This window comes from Balaenoptera musculus, chromosome 17 (genome assembly GCF_009873245.2).
Source record: "Balaenoptera musculus isolate JJ_BM4_2016_0621 chromosome 17, mBalMus1.pri.v3, whole genome shotgun sequence".
NCBI classification, from domain to species: Eukaryota; Metazoa; Chordata; class Mammalia; order Artiodactyla; family Balaenopteridae; genus Balaenoptera; species Balaenoptera musculus.
The window spans coordinates 25,938,592-25,961,237 of record NC_045801.1 but is presented as its reverse complement, the minus strand read 5'-3'; the positions used below and the strand labels follow the sequence as shown (position 1 = coordinate 25,961,237).

The 22,646-nt window shown below is 33.1% G+C and overlaps 1 protein-coding gene across 3 annotated transcripts in view; it reads right to left on the bottom strand.

Annotated features, from left to right (window-relative positions):
• Nucleotides 1–22,646, bottom strand: part of CSMD3 (CUB and Sushi multiple domains 3) — a 1,196,954-nt gene that overhangs the window by 130,319 nt on the left and 1,043,989 nt on the right. The gene's annotated exons all lie outside the window — the stretch shown is intronic.

Here is a 22,646-nt window from a genome sequence, read left to right as displayed (position 1 = left end):
TTTCTTTCTATCAAAGTACTCCATTCAGGGTCATACACACAGAAAACTATTAATATCCAGAAGTGGTGATTTCCTCCTCTGGGAGGATAAATAAAACTACAGCACAGTGATGCCATAGAATATTGAGAGACTCATTTTTAAGTGAGATTTTTCCATAATATATACAGATACAGCAAAATATTTATGAAAGAGTTTTAACTTTAAAATGTGATATAAAACTCTATAAACTATGCAATAACAATTTCATAGGTTAAAAATTCTTATATGCAAATAATCACAGGCAAAAATAACCAAAAGGAAATATGTGAAATATTAGCAGTGGTTATGATTCTTGATATGAGATTATTGGTGATTTTTATGTGTTTTCTTGTATATTCCTGCATTTCTGAAATTTTTATAATGGAATGTAAATAATAAAATCACTTATCTGTTAGATGAATTAGTATTAGCAGAGAACTTGGGGGTACAAGAATATACTGCTTTCTATTTTTCTAGAAGAGATTGAGTTGGATCTGCTAATCTGTTTAATATGATTGTCTCAGGGAAGAAACCAAGGTAATGAAGTAATAGATAAGAAAGAGAAGTCATATGTTGATGACCTCTCTCATTTTTTTGCATTCAATTATTTTACATGCACTAAAGAAAATAAAGCAGAGATATCTGAAAATGCTACAGTTCATATTTTAAAGTCATTTTTTAATTTACAAAACTGAGTGATTAAATAGTTTAAAAATGTCTTCTTTAATAATTATTTTTCATTTCTTTATAAGTAACAATAGCAATAACTTATTCGTAGGAATCAACAAAGAAAAGGTATTTGTAAAAGTGTTGCAAAGGATTCTCTCCTACTTAACCAAGCCAATCAGCATATTAAGTCATTTTCATCCTTATGAGTGTAAAATTTGTAAAATTATGTCCTTGGCAATCAAAGATGCTCTCTGAGTGAATTTTTTTAATGGGAATTGGATCAATTAACTAGGTGTTGTAGCCAAAAACAAACAGAAATGAATACAGGGACAAATCTATATCAAAAATTGCACAGTTAATTAAACCTGCTGTCAAATTACTGTGGTTAGTTACCCTGGCTAAAAACATTAAAACCTCAGTTCTTCAATTTCCCACATTTATTTATAAACAAAAAATATTCTCTCCAATTCTGACCACAAGGCAACCTGGAGGAGAAAATGGTGTTAATCATATCATTTATATCTGATCATTCTGAATATATATATATATAGTATTCCATAATGATTTTAATGAGTCTTTAATGCAATGAGAGAGGGAGACAGGGAGAAGCTAAATTATTGCTAAGACTCCCAGTAACATTGTTTTGTAAAAAGAAAAACCCCTTCATGAATCTGACAGGACAAACCATGCATAAATTTATTGAAAATAAAGACCAAAAATACTAGATTTGCATTCATGTGAGAAAAGAACAGGAACTGAACCACGTCTTTGAACAAGAGGTTGTATTCAGTGATAGTGAAGATCTTGTTATTTTAAACATATCGCATGTCTTCAATTTAAAATTTTTTCTCTAAATAATGGATACAAATAACCATTATTTCTATGTTTGCACCATATTTAAGGGTTTTTTAATATGCTAGAATTATCATTTGGCATTCCATATTTATCATTATAACAGTTTGAGAATAATGTAGAAGTTGGTGATAATCAAAGGGTGAATTCAATATGAGCTGGGCTACTAGTTTCTGGACTTGTAGAAATCAGCAATGATAAGCATGCAGACTTTTTCCACCGTAATGTACCTTGGATTAATTAATTAATCTACTAAAGAAAATTTGTCAAATACTATTATGTTACATGTAATTGTATGTCGATTAAATTCTTTTAGGAGGAACAATTCTGACTTCCAGTAGTCACTGATGAGCAGCAGTGTAAGTTCAGGAACATGTGGTACAGGCTTCTCTCACATTTACCTTGATCCTTTTATTTACTTACTTTACTTCCATTTACCTTACTTAACATTTAACTCAGCATTACTCTGAGAAACTAATTGAATATTCAGTAATAGATACTACTTATCAAATTTTAGCCTACAGAATAAAGATAAGTGAAACGATAAAATAAATAGAATCTGGCATGTAGGTACCATTCATTCATTACATAAGCAATTATTGAGTGCCTATTGTATACTCTTATTGTGTTACATGCATGCTGGAAATGCAAAGATCAATTAGCAACATAAGAAACCATGCTCTGAAGAAATTCTTGGTGGAGCAAGAGAGGGGGTTGGTTTAAAAGATGATTTCAGTGTAGTTGAACAATCACAATATATGAAGGTTGTCTTCTGTTTAAATAATTATTTCACAGGAACTAACCTATGTGAATACCAAAAAGTAATACACTTTACCAATTCATGATAATGAAGGGGAAGGTGAATATGCTGTCCTGGCATGTTAAATGAATAATGTTTTAAATTATTTTTCCTTGTTTTATGGAAAAAAGGAGGGAGTGTTTTTTGGTAAAACATACTGTAGTGTTTTGGGAAAGGCAGCAAGAAATGAAGCTGCAAAGGGAGGCAGGATGCAGGTTGTGTAAACAGTCTTATAATCTTAACCAGTGTAGAAAGTTGTAGTTTCCTTCTGTGAGTAATGGAGGGAAAATTCAGTTATTAAGAACACAACCTCTGTCCTCTGTGTGCATCCTGGTTTCACTAGTTTCTTGCTTTTATTTAAATTTTTATCTTTATAAAGTCTGAGATGATTTCTATGTCTCAGTTCCCTCACCTATAAAATGGATGCAAAAATACCAACCAACTTCATAGGAATATGGTGATGCATAAAGAAAACAATACATGCATAACACTTAGATAGTCCCAGGAACATAGGAAGCTCTCAACAAATGTTAACTGGCATTAGTGAATGGTTTTAAGCATGGAAGTGAGGTTGTCCATTTGCATTCCATTAAGGATATTTTTTTTTTTCTGTTCTCATGAAAGTATGTCTCTGTATGTTTAAGATCAATAGGTCTCACATAAATACTCTAGGAATATAAAGAACACATGTAAAGATTTCTATAGAGGGTCAAAAACTTACGTACCTTCAGTTTTATAATTAATTCACAATGAAAAGTTTCTATATACAGCTAAACATATTGGCTTTTCTATGAGACAATCCAGGAGACCAAGAGCAGTGTTATTGCCTCAAGATATAACCAGAGAAACTTTAGGAATACAAAAGCACAATGCTTTCCGAATTCAGAAACTTAGGCTGAGCCATCTCTAAGTCAACAGCACAAAGACATGAAAAGTTGAGATGATCATGAAATAAATTTGGTTAAAAGAAAAGAGCAAACTATGCTAAAACTAGAATGGCCCTATATGATTAAGGAATGAAATGTGTTTATAAAGATCAATTACACTTATTTGCATGTAATATATTCTAAGTTAATGGCAATTTAGATTAGAAATGACAAATATTAATAATTTAATTTGGGCAGGATGTGTTTCTATAATATTTTATGAGATGATATGCATAAATTAGAACAAGAAAATTAGTTTAGGTAAAAATATAAATCTTACAATCACTATTTTTCACAAATAATCAATTATCTAATTAGCCCAAAGGAGGAAAACATTTTTAGTGATTATAAAAATAAACTCATTAAGACCTAATGCATTATGTCTTAAGCATATTGCTCAAGGAAGGAGAGCAGTAAAATAACTATTGTGTTGAATTGAAATCTTTTGTAATTTATAAGCTAGAGTTAAATGGATACATTTCTGAGCATTTAATACTTTATGACTATTTTTATGATTTGGGTATTCAGACTAGCCCTCTAACTATTGCACAAGATGAAAAGATGTTTTCAGACCGCCTGAGTTTTCACAAGATTGACAGCGAAATTATTAGTGGCAGATATCATGAGTGTTCTCAGGTGTGGGAGGAGAGACAAATCTATTCATTAAGGTAACATTACCTTTGTCTTCCTCAGAGACTACATCCTGAGATCTTTGAGCACCCCTAAATTTGTAACACCATTACTGCATGCAGTTTCTCCTTTTAAAATATGTACACTTTATAAGTTCAAAACCAAAAATTGCTCATTGATTTATTGATGTTCATTAGCCCTCTAGGATTCTCCAGTAGTGAGATTTATATGTGTGCCTCCACAAATATTAGGAAATGTGAGGGAAATTACATATGCATATTACAATCAAATAGTCATTTCAAGACTGTTAATGACGAGGCTGGACCAGAATCCAAGTGGCAAAGCAACTAGAAACTACAAGTTCTCTTTGTGGAAGCCTATTAACAACTGACATAATTAATGTCATTTCTTGCACTAGGGACATTTTCCCTAGCAACAAATACATTTGTGCAAGACATGCAATTATAACCAGAATCATATATGTCTAAAACACACACACACACACAAATTGAAGAACAGATTCCCATCTCTCAGTGCTCTTGTGGATCAGGAAACAGAAAAAATGTGATAACTTTACACAAGAAAAATGTTGGAAAAAATATATTAACTCAGAGCAGCTAAATCTATTCACATGACTACTAAACCAGTACACATTCCCAACACAAAGAATGATGTAGCTTCATGTCAACTTATGATAGCCCATATCAGAAAATGTAAATCAGACACTCTTAACAAGTGTTTCAGCTTATCTTGATTAAGCAGAGAAAACTTTATTCTCTAACCTCTGGAACTCTGGTATATTTGCCTTAGTTGTAGTTGTGTCTCCCAAGGTTGCTAGGCAAACATATCTTCTTCTTCCTGCCTTCTTTCTCTTCAACATTCAATCCCTTTTGTTATTAACAGAAAGCAAGATTGACTTTTTTTCTTAATCTTTTCATTAATGTTGGCTACTTTATTATATATCAGGTAATTTGTTAGCATAAAATTAATAGAATTCATCAAAGTTTCAGAAACATGTAATTGGAGTAAATTTCCAAATTTATATTTATTACCTCACTTTGTGTGTCCGTAACTTAGAAAAAATGCTCTGATTTGTGGAAAAACTACAACCTCTAAGAGAGCATAGTTTGAGCAGTATGACCATAAATGTTAAAAAATATATTCATGAAGGTGGTCAAAAGGTACAAACTTCCAGTTATAAGATAAATAAGTATAATGTACTAGGGGTGCAATGTATGACATGATGGCTATAGTTAACACTGCTGTATGATATACAGAAAAGTTAAAAGAGAGTAGATCTTAAGAGTTCTCATCACAAGGAGAAATTTTTTTCCTTTCTTCTTTTGTATCTATATGAGATGACAGATGTTAACTAAACCTGTTGTAGTAATCATTTCACAATATATGTAAATCAAACCACCATTTCGTACACCTTAAACTTAAACAATGATGTATGTAAATTAGTTCTCAATAAAACTGGAAAAGATTTTTTTAAAAGTATTTGGAGACTAAAAGGTAGAAATATTAATCTCTATTTTCTAGAATTTTATTACTCAATTTCAAATGTTTTTCTATCTATGGAAGTTAAAGATTCAAATAGATATAAAAATGGGATTCTAAATCATTTTTGTCCACTACATTATATGTCTTCTGAAGTATCTATCTGGGATATGTGAGTATTAAGAGAACACTGAATTTATAGTTTAAAAGAAAAAAAATCAGTTTTTTATTGATTACCATAGTTTGATTAACTTCTAAAAGCCTAACTGGTAAATAAATAAGTTTGACAGGGCACTCAACCCATTTCCAATCTTTAGGAAAACAGCTTTCAAAGCCATCTTGGTATTTGTCTTATGTATATGTATAGCTGATTCACTTTGTTATAAAGCAGAAACTAACACACCATTGTAAAGCAATTATACTCCAATAAAGATGTTAAAAAAAAATAAGCCATCTTGGAAGACAAGTGTCTAATCCTAAATTCAGAAGTTCCCAGAAGGGATTACATAATCTTTCAATAACTGATACTAACATTTAACACTTTTTACTGTCAGAAAAAAGCTTTACCCAAACTGAACTTCTCTTCATGAATCTCTATGAATTCTCTTCAAAATTCCTATAGAACATCCTTAGTCTACTGACTAAGCCTGTACTTAGGGTCCTAGTGTGGTAGAAAGGATTTTGGCTCCCTTGATGTTATACCGGCAAGCATGTTACGTTACATGGCAAAATGAATTTGTGGATAAAATTAAGAAGGCTAATAAGCTGACCATAAAATATACAGGTTATTGGATGATTACTGGATGATTTTATATATATATGTAAAATGTGGTATCCATTTACCATTTTTTCTTACATTGCAAGTAGCACCAAATGTACCTTCCATATAAGTTTCATTCTTGAAAGCTTATACCTATACTGGCATTATCATTAGTTAAATTGGGAAGCACTTTTGGTTCCTAGATCCCACTGCAAGGTGTGAGATCTAATATTGTAGGTAAATAAAAGTGTTTATGTTGATTTTAATTTATTTAATTTAATATCTAAGATCTAAAAATCAAAGAAAAAGTCTAAAACATTAAAAGGCCCACTCTCCAAAGGAATAAAGCAAAACTGTGATCATATACAAAGTGATATCTAAAGTAAAAACCAAAACAAAACACCAGAAACCTAAGAACCATCCTCTACACCTCTCTCTCTCTCATCTCCAACATCTAACTGGTCATAAATCTTTCAATTTTACCTAACTATCTCCTGCATCTTTTAACATTTCATTTACACAACCACAATAACCATCTTCAGTTTCTCATTTGAACCACTGCTACTCCTTTCCTTGGGCATATTCTCTTCCTGCAATGCATTCCCCACTTTCCTTTCCTTGGGCATATTCTCTTCCTGCAATGCATTCCCCACTTTCCAAAATAAAAGGGTCTTTGAAAATTCAAAACTGACCATGTTACTCCTCAAATTGAAACCCTTCAACGAATCTCCTCTTTTTGCAAAATAAACCTGTCTGTCATCTCCTTAATCTAATCTTCTGGCACTTAAAATGCAATGACAATGACAAATACAACCCAGTCATGTGGGTTCATCTCATTATCAGGAAAGGATGATGTTTATTGAGGGTTTACTATGTACCTGGCCCTATGATAAACACTTTACATGGATGATCTCATTTAACTCTGACACAATCTTTCAAGTTATATGCTATTATTATCACATATTATAGGTGAGGAAACTGAGTTCTTAGAGAACCTTACAAATCACCTAATGTTACATGGCTATCAAATGGCAGTTCCAAGACAGAAACCTAAGTCTGATTCCAGAATAAAGTATCTTATGTCCACCTACATCCTAGGAGGTCCCTTCAAAGTACCAAGCTATCTCCATACATATACTTTAATTCTTATCTGCCAAAAGGACTTAGATTTGTCCTTTTGTGAAGTCTTCCCTGACTCCACCACCAGGAACCTCTAACAGTTTTGATCACTACCTTCTCTGTGTCATCACCTACATTATACAAGATGTCCTCATACTTTGGCCATTGTGAGAGTAATCTTGGAAGGTTGGTGAAAAGTGCAAATGCTTGGCTGAATCTCATAAAGACTGACAATCTGTTAGGGTGGATTCTCATCATCTGGATTTTTAACAAGATTTCAAGATAACTATAGTGCACAATTATCTGAGAAGTACCAATTTACCTAAACTATAGTTCCTGTGTTTGCACTGTAATTTTGCAATTATTGCTATTTGCATGTTCCTACTCTCAGTTAGTCTGAAGCTTTTTTTTTAGCGCTGGGTCTTAAGCAAATATGCAGCACTAACATCTAGAAAGTATACCTAACATTTAGTAGGTAGTCAACAAAAATTTAATAAACAAGTAGGTTTGTGCTTATATTTTGGAAGCAATAAGGAGATGGAAAATTATGGGAGGAAATTAATTGTTGCCTTTCTTCAGTAGATAATAGGAAAACAATATGAAGTTAGCAAAATGGACCTCTAGAAATATTAAGGAGACCAAGGCATGAGAAGGATAAATTGGACAGAAGGAACATCAGATCTGTATAATAATAATCATAATCACACTCATAATCCCAAAGTTAAAATGGCATGATCTCAAGTTAAAGAAGAAAAATTGTACTATATGATAAACATCAGCCATTTGTCAGTATTTCCTTTTAAGTAAATACAAAGCAAGGCCTATCTGTCTAGTATGTGCCATCAGATAATCTAGATTGGTTTTTTTCTGAAAACTTCATGAGTGAGTAGGAAAGTCAGACGGAGAAAATACTCACTTGTTAGAAGGAATCTCAGCCAAATTTCCTTTTCGCAAGACAGAAGAACATCTGCCATGTTTCCTGAAACATGTACTACTTAAAATATTCCTTTAGGAATTTAAAAAGAGTCCACTTTCTTGGTTAAAAGAAAAAAAAAAAAAACCATGAAATCTGTCATTTTTACAGCAAACCTTAATGTCTTTTGCATCTGTCGCTGGTATTCATAGTGTGATTATGAGACTGTTATTTCCCCAATGTGATTACTTCCTTATGTTACCCTGTGGGCAGAACTGTTATATCAGGGGTTGTAAGAAATGAAATACCAAAGATGTGCAGTGAAATAAGTGTCCTCTCAATGGAGGAAAGCTAATATAACTACCTTGTTTATAATACGCACACACACACACACAATTATTTTTCCCAGTACCCAACTGCTTAAGCATTTTGCTTTTTCTAAATATTGAAACAAATTTTAAAAAATTTTTCTTAAAGTCCTTGTTTATACTCATTTTAAAAATATAGTTTTTTTCTTACAGAGGATATTGTGTTCTTACCTCTCAACCACTGATTTGGGAGGCTTCTGAATACATAAGGAAGTTCTTTAAAAATTTTATGTCTCGTTAATACAATCTGCCTCCACAAGTGGACAGACTCTTGCATTACCACAAAATATTCTTCCACTAAGTGGATATTACCATTTTGAAACAGAAATTAAGGTGCCCTTTCCTCAAATAAGTCAGATTATTTGCAAAAAAGTCATTGTGTTTGGGTATATTCTCTCAAGTTTCTGGAAATAATACACTCAATTTGCAGAGTGAAGAGACAGACTTTGAGATTGCCCTGCTGGACACTGTACCAAAACCACAGCTGCTCTACCCAGCATTTGATCCACCAAATCCATTGAAACTGCTTTTCAACATGTTATTGACAAAGCAGCTAAAAATGCATGCCATAGCTAGTTTTATATATTTGTCTTTAAAGACTAGAGCAGAGGTTATTAGTCATTTTAATCCTGTAAAGTTCTATTTAAATTTCCTTGTTCAATCTTTCCCCATTCTCTTGCACTTACTCAATATTTTGCAAATACTATGTTAATGCCCTTATTGATTAGACAATAGATTTGAAAGCATTTAGAATATTCCAAAATCTGTTTAATTAATTAAAGTAACAGTAGGCATTCTTCGGCACCAATTTCTCTACTGTCCACTAAATGTATCTCTTTTTCCTCTCCTCTCTTTATCTGTCCTTCTGTCCTATTTGGGCTCTTTTTTCCCATACTTTCTAACTTTCTTTTTCTCACATAATTCTCTACATTTCTTCATTTCTCTATTTATAGTTCCCATTTTAATTCAGGTTCACTGACTTTATTTAAAAACAACACACAAAACTGGAGTATATTTTTCAGATAATATTACCACATGTAACTATTTAGTGAGGCATTTATTTAATTTCTCCAAAAAGAAAGTTCTTTTCTACCTGGAGAATATTTTAACTTCTTCTGTTAAGTTATAATTTGATAAAAATTAATGTTTTAATATACTTTTATAAGCTCTTTGTAGTACTGGTATTTTTATTATATTTACCTTAATCCAGGGATTATTTTAGAATTTTGTACCTATTAAAAGAGAGCATTCACTTGGACTGAAAGAATTAGTATTGTTAGAAGGGCCATACTACCAAAAGCAATCTACAGATTTGATGCGATCCCTATCAAATTACCCATGACCTTTTTCACAGAACCGGAACAAATAGTCTTAAAATTTATGTGGAACCACAAAAGACCCTGAATTACCAAAGCAATCCTGAGGAAAAAAAACAAACCCTTCCCAGACTTCAAACAATATTACAAAACTATAGTAATCAAAATGGCATTGTGTTGGTGCAAAATCAGACATATATATCAATGGAATAGAATACAGAGCCCAGAAATAAACACACACACCTGTGGTCAATTAATCTTCAAAAAGGGAGACAAGGATATACAATGGAGAAAAGGCAGTCTCTTCATCAAGTGGTGTTGGGAAAGCTGGACAGCCTCATGTAAATCAATGAAGTTAGAACACTCCCTCACACCATATACAGAAATAAACTCAAAATTGTTTAAAGATCTAAATATAAGATGTGACACCATAAAACTCCTAGAAGAGAACATAGGCAAAACATTGTCTGACATAAATCGTAGCAATATTTTCTTTGGTCATATTCCCACGGCAAAAGAAATAAAAGCAAAAATAAACAAATGGGACTCAATCAAACTTATAAGCTTTTGTACAGCCAAGGAAACCATAAACAAAATGAAAAGACAACCTATGGATAGAATGGGCATCATCAGAAAATCTACAAACAACAAATGCTGGAGAGGGTGTGGAGAAAAGGGAACCTTCCTGCACTGTTGATGGGAATGTAAATTGATACAGTCACTATGGAGAACAGTATGGAGGTTCCTTAAAAAACTAAAACTAGAACTACCATATGATCCAGCAATCCCACTACTGGGCATATACCCAGAGAAAACCATTATTCAAAAAGACACATGCACCCCAGTGTTCATTGCAGCACTATTTACAATAGCCAGGTCATGGAAGCAACCTAAATGCCTATCGACAGATGAATGGATAAAGAAGTTGTGGTACATATATACAATGGCATATTACTCAGCCATAAAAAGGAATGAAATTGGGTCATTTGTTGAGACGTGGGTGGATCTAGAGACTGTCATACAGAGTGAAGTAAGTCAGAAAGAGAAAAACAAATATCGTATATTAATGCATATATGTGGAACCTAGAAAAATGGTACAGATGAACCAGTTTGCAGGGCAGAAACTGAGACACAGATGTAGAGAACAAATGTATGGACACCCAGGGGGGAAAGTGGCAGGGGGTGGTGGTGGTGGTGTGATGAATTGGGCCATTGAGATTGACATGTATACACTGATGTGTATAAAACTGATGAGTAATAAGAAACTGCTGTATAAAAAAATAAATAAAATAAAATTCAAAAATTCAAATAAAAACCAAAAAAAAAAAAGAAAAGACAACCTATGGAATGGGAAAAAATATTTGCAAACAATGCTACTGACAAGGGATTAATTTCCAAAATATACAAATAGCTCATATAACTCATTATCAAAAAAAAACAAAACCAAAAAACCCAAACAAAAAATTGACTCAAGACCTAAATAGACATTCCAAAGAATTCATACAGATGGCCAACAGGCATATGAAAAGATGCTCAACATCGCTAATTATTAGAGAAATACAAATCAAAATTACAATGAAGTATCACCTCACACTGGTCAAAATGGCCATCATCAAAAAGTCTACAAATAATAAATTCTGGAGAGGGTATGGAGAAAAGGGAACGCTCTTACACTGTTGGTGGGAATGTAAATTGATACAGCCACTATAGAGAACAGTATGGAGGTTCCTTAAAAAACTAAAAATAGAACTACCATATGATCCAGCAATCCCACTCCTGGGCATATATCTGGAAAAGACAAAAACTCTAATTCTAAAAGATACATGTACCCCAATGTTCACAGCAGCACTATTTTCAATAGCCAAGATATGAAGCAACCGAAATGTCCACTGACAGATGAATGGATAAAAATGTCTCATATACAATGGAATACTACTCAGCCATAAAAAAGAATAAAATATTGCCATTTGCAGCAACATGGATGGACCTAGAGATTATAGTACTGAGTGAAGTAAGACAGACAAAGACAACTATCATATGATATCACTTGTATGTGGATTTAAAAAAATAACACAAATGATCTCATTTACAAAACAGAAACAGACTCACAGACATAGAAAACAAACTTATGGTTACCAAAGGGGAAATGAGTTGTGGGAGGGATAAATTAGGAGTATGGGATTAACAGATACACACCCCTATACATAAAATATATAAACAACAAGGATTTACTATATAGCACAGGGAACTATATTCAATATCTTGTAACAACCTATAGTGGAAAAGAATCTGAAATAAATATATATATATGTAAAACTGAATAACTTTGCTGTACATCTGAAACTAACACAGTATTGCAAATCAACTGTACTTCAATTTAAAAAAAACGTGAGCATTCAGCAAATGTTTTGATGGCTTAGTTAAGGCCTCTCAACACAATGTTTAAAAAAAGTGGTGATCATCTTATCATCTTCTAAGAGGATTCCACTTTGTGGTTTTTGAAAAATATAGTTAGTACTGTCCTTAGATTGCCTAAATACAATGCCTAGTTTTTTGCTTGCTTTTCTCTTGGGTAGAGAATCCAGATATCTAATAATTCTTAAGAAGTATCCGGGGACCAGTTTGAAACTAAAGCATCATTTTGTGAACATTTACTTTAGATTATGTGAATTCATTCCTAACAAATTAAATGCCAGTCCCTATGACTAGCCTCTAGATCATTAGGAGAGTTGGTAGTCTTATTATTTAAAGCAACTGTTCGTAAGATACATTGATACACCATTTGTTCTTATGCTCATTCGTTACCAATGTAAGTTCTTCCCCACATTTTTGAGTAGTATTCAGATAACTAATTTAGAAAATATTAGCATTCCCTGATTGCTCATTTTACAGAAATATCTAGTTGTAACATAGTTGGACAATAATCACAAATATAGGGAAAAAACACATTTCACGTAATAAAGTTTACACTTGATTAGGACAGAGATTTATCTCATTCATCTTCCAATCCCTCTACAGTTCTAATCAGACTTTCATTGACATGGTTAGGTACTCAACTTTACATTTAAAATTAAATATCATAATTAAATATGCTTAAATTGTATATTTCTAGTATATTTTGCCTACTCTGTCAAAGATGTTAGCTTCTAAGACCTAAAATTGAGAGATTTAAATCCACTAGTCACTGTTTTCCCTTAAGAGTAGCAAACTCTCAATCCTTTGTTCTAGGAGGCAAGCTACTAGGTATTATTAACACCTATTATTTGTTAAGATATGGCTTAATTTCCTTCATTTATTGATATAAATAAGAGGTTCTAACCAAAAGAACAGTTTGAAAAATATTATAGATAACTGGATAAATAATTCCATTAAACTGTAATGTCCCTATACTGTTTACCTTATACAAATAAAGGACCTTTTTGGCATTCAAAAAAATATTTTATATTAGAAATTTGAAAGTTATATAAAATAGACTAAAAATATTTCTTAAATTTCTTTGTTATTATGATAATTTAATAGTTTGTATCATGAATAACTATCAAAACATATGCTGCTTTTGAACTGCATCACCTATAATGATGTCAAATTTCTGATTATGACATTCCATACCTTTCAGGAGTAGTCCTGCCTATATAAGCAGCCACAGTTCCTGGTGCTGTCACAAACCTTATGCACCAGTCTACTGAACTAGTTGCAATCCTTGTAACGTGCCATGTATCATAGCTCTGTCTAAACCTGAAGTTTGCATGTTAAAAATATCCACTCTTCCTTGTTTAACTGTAAAACTCCTGGTTATTTGTTAAGATTCAGCCAAAGTGTTACCTACTATTTGAAGTATTTCCTGAACTTCTTAAATGCAGCTGATTTCTTATTGCTTTCATGCACTCTACCGTAAATATCTCTATTCCTGTATTCATAGCACTGTATTTATTGCTTATCTCTGTCTCTTCTACTAGACTGTGATCTCCTCAAAAATGAGACTGGACATATTTATCTTTGCACTTTCCATATGGAGCATTGTGCCTATTTATATAGTAGGCATTCAAAAATATTTTATTGGTTGAATGAAAAATGAATGAATGAAACTTTTTGTACTTATTTGTCACCTATTTACACCACAATGATACATTTACTATATCTGAGGTTAGCAATAGCTGGAAAACGAACCTCAACATAAAACAAAAATAATTGTCAAAAATCAATTAATTACTATTTATTTAGTACATGCCCATCGTTGTTGTAGCCTCTGTTCGTTTCCACAGGGCATTTCTTTTCTATCAGATCTTCCTGTGTAAGTAATGATGTTACAATGATGGACTGAGTGGCCTCGACAAAGTGATATTGAGGAGATAGTACTCAATGGGATACCTTCAGAAAGCAAAAACCAACAGAATATAAATGTGTACAGACCAACGTGCTAAATTCCTCTATGAACACTAGCATAGGTGTAGGTATACTGATGTCAATTATATATATCAACATTACATATTTGTTACCTTTTGCTTCTAGGTGTTCTGTCACTTATTCTTTACTCAGCCAACAAATGTGTTGTGAATGCATTATAAGATTCAAGGACTGGTCCCAGTGCAAGAGACAAAAGGATATCCTAAGTGGACATGGTCCTGTACTAATGGCCAATCCTGTCTTCCTGGAGCTTACATTCTAGGGAAACAGTAAATAAACCCCAAATTTCCAAAATAATCACCCAATTACACTTGTGATAATTTTATGTAGCAAAAAACACACTGTCTCATATATGTATTTAATTAGAGTATGTAAGCCTTTTTTGTGTTTGAAAGTTTTCTAGGAAGTTGGGAGACAAATATATATTTTCTATGCCAACAAGAAAAGCCACTTACTCCAATTTCAGTTTTAAAATTTCTTCAGGATCCAGTTCTTTTTATCACAATTTGAAGATACTTGTAATGAAACAGGAGTCACTACAATTGATACCACAGAAATTCAAATGATAGTAAGAGACTACTATGAACAACTGGACACCAACAAATTAGATAACCTAAAAAAAAATGGGTAAACTTATAAAATCATATAACCTACCAAGACTAATTCATGAATAAATAGAAAGTCTGAATAGACCACTAATGAATAAGGATATTGACTCAATAATCAAAAACCTCCCAACAAAGAAAAGCCCAGGACCAGATGACTTCATGGGTGAATTCTACCAAACATTTAAAGAATTAACACTGAATCTACTCAAACTTTTCCAAAACACTGAAGGGGGAACAGTCACAAATTCATTTCATGAGTCCAGCATTACCCTGATACCATAGCCAAGGGCACTACAAGAAAACTGTAGGACAATATGCCTGATGAATATAGATGCAAAGATCCACAGCAAAATACTAGCATACTAAATTAAACAGCACATCAAAAGGACCATACACCATGACCAAGTGGAATTTATTCCTGGGATACAAAGACGATTCAATCAGTAAACATGATACACCAATTAGCAGAATGAAGGATAAAAATATATGACCATCTCAGTAGATGCAGAAAAAAGAATTTGACAAAATACAAAATTCTTTCATAATAAAAACTCTCAAAAATTACATATAGAAGAATGTACCTCAAAATAATACAGGCCATATATGAAAAGCCCACAACTATCATCACATTCAACAGTAAAAAACTGAAAGCTTTTCATCTAAAATCAGGAGCAAGGTAAGGATGCCGACTCTTAACACTTCTACTAACATAATACTGGAATCATATACAAAGAAATTAGGTGAGAAAAAGCCATAAAAAGCATGCAAATCAGAAAGTAAAAATTAAAGGTAGCTGTTTGAAGATGACATGATCATAAGATGTAGAAAACCCTAACTTCAAAGGAATACTGTTAGTACTAATAAATGAATTATGTTAAGTTTCTGGATACAAAATCAGCACACAGAAATCAGTCATAATTGATACACTGACACTAACATCAAACTATTCTGAAAGGAAAATTTTAAAATGTTCCCTGGGACTTACCTGGTGGGGCAATGGTTAAGAATCCACCTGCCAATGCAGGGGCAAGTAGTTTGATCCCTGGTCCAGGAAGATCCTACATGCTTCAGAGCAACTAAGCCTGTGCACCACAACTACTGAGCCTGCACTCTAGAGCCCGTAAGCCACAACTACTGAGCCTGCGTGCCACAACTACTGAAGCCCACGCACCTAGAGCCTGTGCTCCACAACAAGAGAAGCCACTGCAATGAGAAGCCCATGCACTGCAACGAACAGTAGCCCCCGGTTGCCACAGCTAGAGAAAACCCCCATGCAGCAATGAAGATCCAACCCAGCCAAAAATAAATAAGTAAACAAATACATTTATAATAAATAAATAAATAAATAAATAAACAAAATGTTCCCATTTACGGTAGCACTAGAAAGAATAAAATACTTAGGAAAACACTTAGCCAAGGAGGAGAAAGGCTTTTACTCTGAAAACTACAGACTATTCATGAAAGAAATTTTAAAAGATACAAGTAAGTGTAAAGATATTCTGTGTTCACGAATTAGAAGGCTTAATATTGTTTAAATATGAGCTACAGATTCAATGCAATTTCTATCAAAATCTCAATGGTGTTTTTTACTGAATTAGATAAACCTAAAATTCATAAGGAACCTCAAAAGATCCAAAATAGCCAAGTCAATGTTGAAAAAGATGAACAAAATGATATCACACTTCATGATATCAAAATATAGCTACAAAAGCTACAATAATTAAAACAGTATGGTGCTGGCATAAATATAGACATATAGATGAATGGAACAGAGGAGTGAGTCCAAAAATAAACCCCCACACAGTTAACTTATCTTTGACAAGGGTGCAAAAATATACAATGGGGAAAGGATAATCTCTTCAACAAATGATGCTGAGAAAACTGGATATCCATAAGCAAAATAATGAAATTAGAAACTTATCTTACTTCATATATAAAATTAATTCAAAATGAATTAAAAACTTAAAAATAAGAACTGAAAATGTAAAATTCCTAGAAGAAAACAGGAAAAAGGCATCATGATATTGGTCCTGGCAATGATTTCTTGGATATGACATTAAAGCACAGGGCAACAAAAGCAAAAATTAAAAAGTGGACTACATCAAACTAAAATGCTGCTGCACAGCAAACAATCAGCAGAGTTAAAAAGTCACCTAAAGAATGGGAGAAAATATTTTCAAACTGCATATATAATATAGTGTTAATATCCAAAATACATAATGAACTCCTACAACTTGATAAAAAAAAAAAATAATCCATCAAAAATGGTAAGAAATGGGCCAAAGGACTTGAATAGACATTTCTCCAAAGATGACATACAAATGTCCAACAGGGATAGGAAAAGATTCTCAACATCTCTAATCTTAGGAAATGCAACTCAAAACCACAATGAGATATCACCTCACACCTAATTAGGATAGCTGTTGTCAAAAAAAAAAAGAGGAGTGATGTCAGCAAGATGGCCTAATATGTTTCTCATTCTCATTCACATTCTTTCCTCAGCAACAACAATATGGCAATCATCCATGGACAAGAGTGCCTGTGGGATATGTGGGAATACAGGTAGGAGATTAGGAAACCCCAGTTCAGTACAAGAAAAAGGAGAGCCATTTTGAAAAGAGTCATTTGAGTCAGACCCAGGTGGCTAACTCAGAAATAATTCCAAAGCCCTGATAACTTAGCAACACCCCATTTGCTTTTGGTTCTCTCACCAGTACCATACGCCAAGAGACCCAGGAGGACTCTCACTTACCCGTTCGTCAGGCAATAGGCTTACAGACCTTGGTCCTGGCTGTGGACCCTAAAGTTCTCCTTGAGCTAGCTCCATCCCCTCTCAAGCCATGGTCTGGGAGCCTCTGAAGAACACTGATTGCACAATCACCCATGAAGGAGAGACTCTTGTGGAAGTAAAGGAGTCCAGCAGAGAAGTTCCAGCACATCATTAGAGCAAAAAATTCAAAGATTGGACACATTGCACAGAGTAGGAGGAACAGCTTGACTTTACCTGCTCCACCTTTCCCCCAAGGGAACAGGGTTTGGTGCCAAGAGATCCCTTTTTGACCCATGACTTCTCCTGTGGGGGAAGTAAGAGTCTGTGAGTGCATGCCTGACTTCCCCAGCTGTGCGGGATGCTACCAAATAGGAAAGAGGCTCATTTTTCTCTCACCTCAACCTGAGTACTGAGTTATGACATGCACTGTGAATAACTGGAAAAGAGAAGCCAGGGCTCAGAAAGGGACATTATCAAGGGGATATGGATCTTATTAAACAATTCAGGGACTCCATCAGGAGGCACACCCATGAGCCAGTGGGGATACCTTGCCTATGGATCCCTCTAGCTGGACCATGGGCAAGCTTTGCAGATGGCTGGTGAGCATTCACAGAAATCTGGCCTGATTCTGTGGATCTGGAAAAGACTACAAAATTGAGCATTTATCACTACCCTTGGGAAAGCAAAAGGGAGGTTGTAAGCACAATGTCCTGGCTCTACAGGATGAGAGAAGTCATACAAGCTTAAGAATCCTGCCACAAGAGGGAGCAAGAAGTGTGGAGCATGCATATCCATAGAAGGTATAAAAAACCTTCAGAATCCCTAGCAGGTCTCAGGAAAGGTACTTCTCTCCTGAAGTCAGCCAGGAGAGTAACCAACCCCAAGACATGGAGATCTGTAATTTACCCAGAAAGGAATCAAAATTTTTAGGAAGCTGAAGGAGCTACAAGAAAACACAAAAATTAATTGAACAAAACAGGAAAACAATACATGATCAAAATGAGAAAGTTTAACAGGATAGTAAAAAGGAAAATCAAACAGAAATTCTTGAGCTGAAAAATTCACCTAATGAATAAAAAATGCAAAAGAGAGCTCAAGTAGAAGAATCTGTGAATTAGAAGAGAGGATGCTTGAAATTCATGTAATCAGAGGAGAAAATGAGAAGAAAAATTTAAAGAGTGAAGAAAGCCTAAATGATCTATGAAATATTATAAAAAGAAAATAATCTCTGAATTACTGGACTACCAGAAGGAGAAAAGAGAAAGATGGGAATAGAAAGCTTATTAAAGAAATAGTGGCTGAGAACTTCCCAAATCTGGGGAGAGATCTCAACAGTCATGTTCATAAAAGTCATGGGTCCCCAAACAAACTCAACTTAGAGAGATCTTCTACAATATGAATTACAATAAAACTGTAGAAAATCAGTGACAACTAGAGAATCTTAAAAGTAGTAAGAGAAAAAAAAAAAAGTAGTAAGAGAAAAAAAAGCTTGTAACTTACAAGGGAACTTGCATAAGGTTTTCAGCAACTCTCTCTGGAGAAGCCTTACATGCATGGACAGAGAGGGATGTTATATTCAAAGTGCTGAAAGAATAACACTGCCAAGCAAAAACATTCTATACAGCAAAGCAGTTCACCAGAGGACTTCAGAGGAAGGCAAGATAAAGATGTTCCCAGACAAACAAAAGCTGAGGGAGTTCATCACTACTAGACATGCCTTACAAAAAATACTGAAAGGAGTTCTTCAAGCTGAAATGAAAGGACACTAATTAATAACATGAAAACATGAAAATGTACAACACACTGGTAAAGGTAAGTATATATTCAAATTCAGAATACTCTAATACTATGGGGGTGGATTAACCATTTAACTCTAGCATAAAAGTTAAAGGACAAAAGTTTTAAAAATAACGATAGCTACAATAATTTGTTAATAAATACAAAATATTGAAGAGGTAAACTGTGACATCAAAAACATAAAAGGGAAGTAAAAGGGAATATAACAATCATAAATATATATGCACCGAACATCAGAGCAACCAAATATATTAAGCAAATGTTAACAGTTCTGTATGGAGACATAGACAATACAATAATAGTAGGGGACTTCAATACCCCACTTTCAACAACAGATAGATCATCCAGACATAAAATCATTAAGAAAACATTGAATTGGAACTATACTTTAGACCACATAGACCGAAGAGACATATACAAAGCATTCCTTCCAAAGTAGCAGATTGCAAGTTCTTCTCAAGTTCAAACAGAATATTCTACATGATAGATCATACATTATGTCACCAAAAAAGTCTTATCAAATTTAAGATTGAAATCATATCAAACATCTCTTTTGACCACAATGACATGAAAATAGAAATCAGTAACAGGAGGAAAACTGGAAAATCCATAACTATTTGAAATTAAACAATACACTCCTGAACAACCAATGAGTCAAAGAAGAAATCAAAATATATCTTGAAAGAAACAAAATCAGAAATGCAATATACCCAAACTTATGGGATGCAACAAAAGCCATTCTGAGAGGGAATTTTATAGCAATAAATGCCTGCATTAAGAAAAAAGAAAGATCTCAAAAAAAAAAAAAAAAAAGCTAAATTTACAACTCAAGGAACTAGAAAAAGAATACACTAAACCAAAAGTTAGCAAAATGAAGAAAATAACCATTATCAAAGCAGAAATAAAATAGAAGAATATAAAAATAATAGAAAAGACCAAAGAAACAAGGAGCTGGTTTTTAAAACATAAACAAAATTTAGAAAACTTTAAATAGATTTTAAAAAAGAGAGAAAGAGAACTCAAATAAATAAAATCAGAAATGAAAGAGAGGGCATTACACTGATACCACAGAAATACAATGGATCATAAGAGACTGCTATGAACAATTACACACCAACAAATTAGATAACCTAGAAGAAATGGATAAATTCCAAGAAACATACAGCCTACCAAGACATAATAAAGGCCACATATGAAAAACCCACAGCTAACATCACACTCAATGGTGAAAGGTTAAACGTTTTTCATCTATGATTAAGAACAAGACTAAGGGTGACCACTCTCATGACTCCTGTTCAACATAGTACTGGAAGTCCTAGTCAGAGCAATTAGGCAAGAAGAAGAAATGAAAGGCTTCCAAATAGAAAAGTGAAAGTAAAATTGTCTATTTTGGAAGATGATATGATCTTATATAGAGAAAAATCCTAAAGATGCCACCAAAAAATGTTAGAACAAATCAATTTAATAAAAATGCAGCATATGAAATCAACATAAAGAAATCAGTTGTGATACTATGCAATAACCACAAAATATCTAAAAAAGAAAGAAAGAAAACAATTCCATTTATAATAGCATTGGAAAAAAATAGTAAAATAGGAACGAATTTCACCAAGGTGGTAAAACATCTGTAGAATAAAACTCATAAGACATTGATGAAAAAAAATCTGTAGAATACACAAATAAATGGGAAAATATTCCATATTCATTAATAGGAAGAACTAATATTGCCAAACTGTCCATACTACCCAAAGCCACCTATAGATGTGGAAATGAATATCGGTACAGCCACTATGGACAACAGTATGGAGGTTCTTCAAAAAATTAAAAATAGAACTATCATATGATCCAGCAATCCCACTTCTTAGTATATATTCAAAGGAAATGAAATCAGGATCTCAAAGAGATATCTACACTACATGTTCATTGCAGCATTATTTGTAATAGCCAAGATATGAAAACAACCTAAGTGTCTTTCTACAGATGAGTAAAAAAAAGATGTGGTACATAGATACAATGAAATATTATCCAACCATGTAAAAGAAGGAAATCCTGTCATTTGCAATAACAAAAAATGACCTCCAGGTTATTATGCTAAGTGAAATAACTCAGAGGAAACAAATACCATATGATCTCAGTTACATGTAGAATCTAAAAAAGACAAACTATTAGAAACAATGAGTAGAATGGTGGTTGTCAGTGGCTGGGATTGGGAGAAATGGGGAGATGTGAATCAAAGGGTACAAACTTCCAGTTATAAGATGAATAGTTTTGGGGATCCAATGTACAGCATGGTGACTATAGTTAATGATATTGAATCATTCAAAGTTACTAGGAGACTAGATCTTAAATGTTCTCATCACAGAAAACGAAAGGTGATTATGTGAAGTAATGGAAGTATTAACTATCCCTATTGTGGTAATCATTTTGCAATAGATACATGTATCAAATCAACACATCATATATTTTATTTATTTATTTATTTATTTATTTATTTATTTATTTATTTATTTGAAGTATAGTTGATTTACAGTGTTGTATAACATTGGGGTGCATGCATCTTTCTGAACTTTAGTTTTCTTTGGATATATGAGGAGTGGGACTGCTGGATTATATGGCAACTCTATTTTTAGTTTTTTGAGGAGCCTCCATACTGTTTTCCATAGTGGCTGCACCAATTTACATTCTGAACAACTCACATTGTATATTTTAAACTTACACAATGTTATATGTTAGTTAAATCTCAACAAGCTGGAAAACTAAAACATTTGCATCATATTCATAAAAGAGACTCTTTTATAGTTTTATACTGAGACAAGTATTGGAACCTATGGTATACTCCACAAAAAGTAGATGGAATAATTTAAATGGCGCTGTGATTACCTGGTTTTTAAAGATTTGGTAATATTTCTGTGTGAAGCCTTTTGGACCAGGTATTTTTTTTTTGTATTTTAATAACTATTGTCTATATTGGTCCTATGATAATTGGTCTATTTAGAATATCCGTCTTTACTAGTATCAATTTTGGTAAATTTCATAATGCTTTTTTGTTTATTTCTTCTTATAGTTCATGCTGATTTACTTTAAGAATTGTTGTTGTTATGTCATTTGGTGCAAAAATACTCAAAACTGGAGTTTTTGTTATGATTTGTACTCTCCACGATAACTATAAAATGCTCTTATTTATCTTAAAAAGAGAA